Source organism: Ochotona princeps, chromosome 3, assembly GCF_030435755.1.
Source record: "Ochotona princeps isolate mOchPri1 chromosome 3, mOchPri1.hap1, whole genome shotgun sequence".
In the NCBI taxonomy this organism is placed as follows: Eukaryota; Metazoa; Chordata; class Mammalia; order Lagomorpha; family Ochotonidae; genus Ochotona; species Ochotona princeps.
In genome coordinates, this window is record NC_080834.1 from 19,503,539 (window position 1) to 19,512,542 (window position 9,004).

Here is a 9,004-nt window from a genome sequence, read left to right on the forward strand (position 1 = left end):
CAGGGTGAGTCTCCCTCTCATATTACTTATTTCTGTTTTTGATTTCTTCCATCAAAGCAATTTGCTGAAATGTAAGTTGACTTATCTTAACTCTCTGCTTAAAGCCTCATTCAGTGAGAAACCAGATCCTTTGTATTTTTACAATGACCAGAGAGGCTGTGTGTATCCTGGACCCTCTGCCTTCGTCTTTGGCCATTTCCAGGTTTGTTTGGAACATGGTCCTCCTTGTAGTTCCTCCAGTTCACCAGCGTCTTTCCACTCAAGACTGAGTGATCTTTAGGTATGGCTTTGATCCCAGGCAACTGCATGGCTGCTCCAATACTCTTAATCAAACCTTTATTCCAACATAGTCTTTTTAGCTAGGACTTCATGGAGCATTTGGCTTCAAATTACAGTCCTCTTGTCTTGTTCTAGTTCCTGTTTATTTTTTCTCTATAGTATTCACTGATGTCTACATATTATATAATCAAACATTTACTTTATTTTATGTAATCTAAGAAAGCACGTTTCATGAGGACATAGATTTTTGCCTGGTTGTTACTCGGTTTCCAAAATTAAATGCTTATAGTAAGTATGTGTTCAAAATATGGGAGTCCCAGAATGTGTAGAAAGAGAAGCGGGGTTTACAAATGTATTTAATGAAATAATAAGGGAAAATTTCCCTAATCTAGAGAAAGAATTGGGAAACAACATCCAGGAGGGGCACAGAACTCCCAACAGGCTTAACTAAAAGTGATCTTCACCAAGACACATGATCATCAAGCTCTCTTCAATCAAAGATAAAGAAAAAAATCCTTAAATGTGTACATGAAATAAAACAACTGACATATAAAGAAATGCCAATTAAACTCATAGGAGACTTCTCACAGGAAACTCTACAGGCAAGAATAGAATGGAGAGACATATTCCAAATTCTAAAAGAAAAAAATTGTTGGCCCAGGATAACGTACCCAGCAAAACTTTCTTTTGTCTTTGAAAATGAAATAAAATTCTTCCACAGTAAAGAAAAGTTAAAAGAATTTGCCTCTTCCAAACCTGCCCTACAAATGATACTTCAAGATGTTCTCTTGACAGAAAAGAGGAATAGCGCCCACCAAAACCAAAGGCAAATGTGAAGAACATCCCAGTAAAATAACAACAGAAGACTAAATCAATGAACAACCCATTGCTAAAATGACAGGACCAAATTGCCACCTATTTGTATTAACCCTGAATGTAAACGGCTTACACTCATCAATCAAACATCATGGATTAGTAGACTGGATTGAAAAACAAAACACATCTCTTTGTTTTCTACAAGAGACACATTTCACCAACAAAGATCAGCAGAAATTATATCTCATGGATTTTGATTTTCTTTTTGTTAGTTTCATCTCTTCAAAACATTTTCTTATGAAATTCTTCAGTGACTCATAGATCATACAGTAGCATCATTTTCTTCAAGAAGAATCTTGATTTTCTTTTTCATTTCTTCAGCAACACATTAGTCATTCAGTAGCATGTTATTTAACTTCGTGGTGTTGTTCTTTTTTTCTTCCTGTTGTTGACTTAGTATTGTGGCTTTCCATTTAAGGGATGTATAGTAACTGTGTGATGGAGACTATCATATCCAGATGTGAGGATACAATGCATTATGCATCTCTATTTCCAAAGATGGACTCTTAATGAAACTGTTTACTGTATCTTGACAATAGGATGCTGGAGTCTCTGCTATTGTCCATGCCCGCAATGATGGACATACGACTGTATGAAGAACTATACTATAGTAATGATGTTGGGGAACTCAGTGATGGGGGAGGGAATTGTGGAGGGGATAAAGGAAATCTCAGGGCCTATGGAAGTGTATCATAAAATGATAATAATAAAAAGGAGTAAAATTTAAAAAAATTCCTAGGATGTGTGGCAGAAAAATAAAAGGAAATGAGGGCTTAAAAATAAATAAATCAAAGAATAATGGGATCCTAATTGGTGTGGTAGTTGCAGATTTCTCCACAAGGTGGTGGTCACAGATTGTCTTTGTTTCTGATTTTGCCTTTCAGTTCAAAACAAAAATACCTTTCCCAAATCATAGTCTGTTGCAGAATGAGTAAAATTATCTTGGACTTTATAATTCATAACGTGACTTCACAAAAACCATGCTTTTTGTTTTATTATGTACTGGAGAGCTGCACAGATTTTTTTTTTTTTTTTTTTTTTTTTTTTTTTTTTTACTGTTAGTACATAGAGTTATTGGGCAGCTCTAAGGAATGGCAAAGAGAAACTTACAGCAACAACAACAACTACAAAGTGGAGAAATGTGGCTCTTGTGGTGTGAATTCAAAGCTCTTTCTGAGTAGAGGCCAAATCCAGTCTTACCTACCACTGCATCCCAAAGTGAACCATTTTAGTCATACAATAGGATATATTTTATTTACAGAAATGTTTTTAAATGGGCCAAAAATATTTCAGATTAACAATGTTAAATGGCTTGGAGGAATTTAGGGAGAAGGAAAAACTGAGACCAATACAGTTGCCAATTTCAAGAGCAGGCTGGGGTAGGAAGAAGAGAGACTTAGGAAATGACAGTGTACTGGTAGGTTGCTCTCACCTGGGTCCTCACCGTGTGCCAGGCACAGGGCTGTGCATGCCAAGGTGCCCTAGTGACATGTACCAAATGGAGAGGGTGAGTGACGTGCCAAGAAACACCCATCTAAGCAGAATCTATCCCAGATCATCTGTGGCTAGAGTGAGCACAGTCATTTTTTATTATTTATCTATTTACTTTGGCACATGTGTAAGCTTTATTTATTTTTATTTGAAAGGCAGATTTTACAGAGAGAGAAGGAGAGACAGAAAGAGAGATCTTCCATCTGCTGGTTCACTCCCCAAATGGCTGCAAAGGCCAGACCTGAGCAAATCTGAAGGTGGGAGCCAGGAACTTCTTCAAGGTTTCTCATGTGGGTGCAAAGGCCCAAGGATTTGAGCCTTTCTTCCATGTTTCCCACGCCATAAGCAGTGAGCATGATTGGAAGTGGAGCAGCTAGGACATGAATCAGTGCCCATGTGGGATGCTGCCACTTGCAGGCAGAGGGTTAGCCTGCCATAACACTGCGCTGACCCTGAGAGTGCACAATCTTAACTAACACAGCAGAGCAGAGTTTATTAAAAAGCTGTTAAACATCCTGTCTAACAAGAATTAGAATGGTGGTAACTTAGTCTCTCAGTCTTAATACCCTAATGGAGGGAGCTGAGGAGTGGACGCTTATTCTCTTCTGCATATTCACTCACTTTTTTGGGGTTGCTATATTCCAGGTACTGTCCTTAGTTCTGAGGATAAATCAGGGAGAAAACAGATGAAAGAAGCCTCTCCATCATCATGGAGATTATAAACAGAGAAAGAACAGAAGCCACTAGTTTAGATTACATAGTATACTTGAAGATGATAAACACTGCAAGAAAAACGAAGTAGAACAGGGACTGAGAGATGGGAAGGGACCTCACTGGGAGTGTGAGGTTGGAACCAAGACATAAAGAAGGGGGAGCAGGTCAGAGTGCTGTTCGAGAAGGAGACGGGCTGGCGCGGCAAGGAGGGCAGGGTATCTGTATGGTGTAGCAGCACCACAGGACTTTCAGGTGCTGGAAATACTTGGGCTTTTACCAGAATTCGGTGAATATGGGATTCATGCCGCCCAGATGCCCTTGGAGGAACAGCTAGCTGTCCAGCTCTGGGAACTCTGCTCCACAAATCGGCTCCAATTTTCAGCTCCTTTTGGGGATACCCAAGATGAGAACTGTCTTTTAGGACAGCCCGAATCAGGTAGTCAAGCAAGTGGTTGTTTAAAGGTTTGGCCAGTTCAGCCCTTTGAGGACATACTTGGAGCCATATTTGCTCCATTCTCTCGCTTGGTTGGCCAGGGTTTTCTTGGGCCATGTTATAGCTCAGTTTCTTCCCTGCTCAATTCTGTCTCCTCTCCTTTCCTTCCACAGGAGTTAATTGCTAATGAATATCCCGACTGTCAAATTCTGTCTCTACATCTGCTTCTGGGAATCTAGTAATGACAATGAAATGTGAAGTGTGAGAGAAAGAGGAGGGTACAGTTTTATGGGCATTTTTAAAAAAATCCTGCTTCCCAAGTATGCCTCTACTTCATCCTGAGTCAGAAATTTAACAATTAATACATGAACTAATTCATGTCAGAATATTACTGGAAGCTTTTTGGAAAATAGATTAATTTTAATTTATTTTGGAAAGGTGGATTTAGAGGGGGAAAGAGAGATAGAGGTAGAAAGACCTTCCATCTGCTGGTTTATTCTCCAAATGGCCACAATGGCGAGAGTTGAGCCAATCCAAAGCCAGGACCTGGTGTTATCCAAGCCTCATATGTAAATACAGTGTTCCAAGGCATTGGACCATCCCCTACAGCTTTTCCAGGCCACGAGCAGGAACTGTATGTGAAGTGGAGCAGCCAGGATATGAACTGGCACCCATATGGGATGCCAGTACTTGGCATTAGGACTATTAAGATTAGCCAATTGAGCCAATGTGCTGGCCCTATTGCAAGCTTTTGTTCTGACGCTTAGGTCCGAAGATGCTCTGATGGCTAAATGTAGTGGTTAAGAGTAGAGACTCAAGATCCAGTTCTCATTTGCTAGTGATGTGATCTTGGGCAAGGCACTAAATCCATCTGTGCCTTAGTTTACTCAACTGTGAGATGAAATTTTGGTGCTGCGCAATTTATAGTTGCGAAACTCTAAACTATGACTGGGACACAGTAAATATGAGAGAAATGGTTGTTAAACAAGAAAACTAGTTCTATTTAGATTATATGTAAGTGACTGTGCATTTCCTATAGGGTCCAACTTGTTTTCACACCCAAGGATGCCTGAGGTTTTCAGCTGATGGGCTTATGAATGGATGGGATAGTCACATCTGGACTGGTTGCAGCTCAATGTAGGATCAGAAGTTTAGTTGAACCTAAGCTATGCATTTAATCAAGATCTTCCTATGAAACATCTGAACAACACAGACATTAAATAGCATGGTTATAAAGGATACTTAAAAATAAAGTATTACCCCTTGGAAATGAGATAGAGATTCACTCTTTCCTCAAAATCATCACTAATAGAGTTACTATAACAAGATGTGTGGATTTGTCTTCATATTTAGGCACCCAAGGTCACTATGCTGGCTTGAATACTGGTCATGTGTTACTTGTACATCTGAACAAGGTACTAAAAGAGAGCCCACCTAAAGATGGATGATTTGCTGATCTGAAGGTAATAACAGTGACAAATGGGACCTCCCAGTGGACCACAGCAAGGTTTAGCTGCGGAAACTGCATCAGACCAATTATGAAAGCAGCATCAGCAGTCAGAAGACAGCAGTAGGGTAGTAGGCCTTGGTCTTGCTGCTCTCTCCTCTGATCCATCTCACAGGGTGATGAGTCTGAGATGTGTCTGCCTAGCCTGAAAACATGATGCTCTCCTGCCTCCCTCTGCTTTCTTGAGGATAAATGAGCAACAGGATATTTGGAACATCCAGATTATTCAATGTCAGAGCTCTTGCCGGAGCAGCACGCCCACTCTCCTTGGATGTTGAATGTAAGTTAAAATTGCCTTTGGCAAAAGATTTTGTGAAGGTCTTATTCATTTTAATTCAAGAAAAATTAATGAGAACCTACTATGTACCAGGCAGTAGGCTCGATGCCAGTAGTACAAAGATGAATGAGATAATTTCTTGTCTTCAAGGGAGTCACAGTCGAATGGAAGAGGTGCCTAACTAAACCAAATGGTTATTCTATCTTCTCTTGTTGCTGGGAGGGCAGAAGACCTAAATGTCATGGCTACTCCAGGAAAAGTTGAAACAAACAAACAAACAAAAAAAACCACTTAATCCAGCAATTCGGTTGGTTGATGTTCTTATTTAACTACTCCAAGGAGTACTGGGTGAGCAGTTTATTTCAAAAGGTTCAGCTTTAGAGAGAGCAAAATGTTAAACAAAAAATAACAAGAATAGCATTTTCACAGTTGTGTATTAGTTACCATCTTGTCTTCGAGACCTTGGATGGAAAGGGAGGGAAGAGGCTACAGAAGCTTGCAGGGAAAGTGGAAACAGGGGCCTGGCAGAGGCCTTATGAAAGCTTCCCCACCCCTTCTCCTGAGCCTGGAGAGACCCTGATAGTTGCAACACCAGCTCATCCTGGGAGAACAGGATCCAACACCTGGATTCTGTAACCTAGAATGTATGGACTAAAGAGCCACAGATTCAAACATTCCCATTCCAACCAAAAGCTCTTCATTTACAAGGGAAATAAATAGGATATGATTTATCTATAGAGGCTTACACAGATTGTACTTACACAGTTCAATGGTTTTTAACAAATTGCTCTAGCCATGAAAATGCAACTATATCATGAAAGGAAAATTCCTAGTACCTAGAAAAGGTCTTTGTACCCACTTCCAGTCAAATCAGCTAACTCACAAACATAATCACTACTCCGATTTCTGTTATTACAGATTAATTTTGCATGTTCTGAAACTTCCTACCAATGACATGAAATCTACTTTCTTTCATCAGAGTTCCGACTGGGAGTCCATCCAAGTTGCTGTATATACCGTTAGTACTTTAGGCATTGCTCATTTGACTGGCTCTACTGATTGTTCATTTTGGTGTCCTTTTAATAAATTTCACCAACAATTGATTACTTTAATGTTTAAAAGAAATGATTGAGAGGTCTGGGATGTGCATAAGGTCACAGGTTTCAGGGCTATTTCCAGGGACTGATCTTGGGAATCTCACTGTGTGATATTCTGGGAGACTTGTTATCTTAGACATGACTCACAATAATTATTTGCCAGGAGATTATAAGAAGCTTAAGAAGCTAATGAGTGATATTAAATGTGAAAGTGACATTTAACACTTAGCAGGCAGGATAATGATTTACGATGTCCTTGAAAATGAGGGCTAAAAACTCCCAGAGAAAATAAGAAGAAATATCAATAGAGGCAATTTATGTAATGCGAAATTGAGACAAAAAAATGGATTCTGAGATGTTCAATCTAAGAACACCGGACTATTTAACTCTTACTCAAGCCAGTGCTCAGCTTGTAAATCGCAGTCTGTTTTGCTATAAACAATTCTACCTCTCAAATATTTATTCATCACTTTCCTGGCAAACTCCCTGATTGGCAATTATCATATAATTTTGTAATTTCTTTGATTGAATGATTTCTTAATAATAGGAGAACAAAAGAGCAATTTTATCCACTCATTATTTTTTGAATGTTTGTGTCATGCTTAGACATCATGCTAGATGCTGATACAAATTTTTAAAAAATAAATTCATTTTATTTTTGATGATGTTTATACAGTTGAGAGACACGCATGCCACGTGAACCACCAATTAGGGTGGAGAATGTCGAGGAATTGGGGAAAGAGAATGGGACAACTGCCTTCAATTTCTGTTTTTCTTTTGGTATCTGGGGATACCCGGTTATAACACAGGCACTCCATGATCAGACCACATATGCTGTGATTTTTATTGTGGTTGGAGTTCATGGCCTGCACCCCATCTTGGCTAACACACATGTCAATGTGTTACGGTTTGGCTTGGCTCTGAGCAGTTTGCCCCCTACAGACTCAACCCACACACCTGCCAACCAGTGAAACAGTCCTACCCAGCCTTACCAACACCCAGCCCTGAATCACATGCTCACCATTGGGAGCTACAGCTCAATGGGGAAGTTTCCCAAGTTCCCCCACCAGGCCCACTCCCAGACAAGATCTCACATGTACCAGTTCTACAAGTTCTAGGCCCTTAGCCAGCAGTCTGCCCCCTGGTATTGGCCTTTGTGTATGCTGGTAGATGCTGCAGTCTGGCCCTGCCCACACCGAAGAATTGTGGGTTTTACAGCCTGGAACAATCTGACCTATTCCCAACCTGAGTTCCCATGAGTATTGTTGGATTTCATGGTCATGCCTAGCTCAGCCTGTAAACACTCCCAGCTCTCAAGCAAACCAGCTGTAATGGCAGTCCCACAAGGGTGAGCCCATGATCCTCTACAGAATCTTCTCCCAGACACAGCTGTCATGTGAGCTGGTTAGTATCATGGCCCAGCCTAACCTGATCCACCCCCTCTTCCAACACTCACTGGTGGGTACTGTGGTCAAGCTCTGCCAGGCAAGCTCCTCCAGCCATGGCTTTCATGGTGGTGATTGATAGCAACAATCCTAGCTCAGGTCTCCCTAAAAAGGTCTTCTGATTTCCTTCCTGTAAACCGCCTGGTCTCAGCCTTCTCATTTACCTGCAGGTGCAGTAACCAGGTTGGTGGAAGTTCACCAGAAGTCACCCCTCACCCATCACATTCTCCCTTAGCAGTCCTCCCTCCCACACATCCCCAGACCTGCTTCCCTGAGCAATCCACAGCTCCCATGCCCTGTCCTCTGTCGATGTGACATGCCGGCCTGGGCCCTGCCTGTCCACCCAGGGTCCACGCACACTCATGAATGAGTCCCCAAACCCTGTCTGTTGGCATACTGGCATCTGGCATCTGCTCTCCACAAATCTTAAAAAAAAAGGAATAGGTGACTACGTTGACACACAGGTATAGTTAACATAAATTTGGCATTAGCCAGACCCAGGATGCCCACCAGTTATTAGCTGCCTTTCTCCCAGTAGTGTAACACTTGCCTAGGAACTACGCAATCTAGGCCATTGCCTACACCTGGGGGTAACAATATAAATTTGAATAAAAAGATGTGTCCTTGACATAATGGAGCTGGAAGATTAACGGGACAGTGCAGTAGATGAGTGTGCTTTCAAGGATCCAGCAATGCTTACTTGAGAAAAAGGGGGGAAGGCTGGTCTCAGCAGAAGGTCCCACGTTAGAGTTTAGAACGCAGATTTTGATGCGAATTGAGTGAAGTAAATGCTTGTAAAAATTTGACAGCTAACCTGGCTAGTCTTTCCTCTCTCTTTTTTTACTCTCTCTCTCCTTTATTCTCCATGCCACTGAATAGAATAGT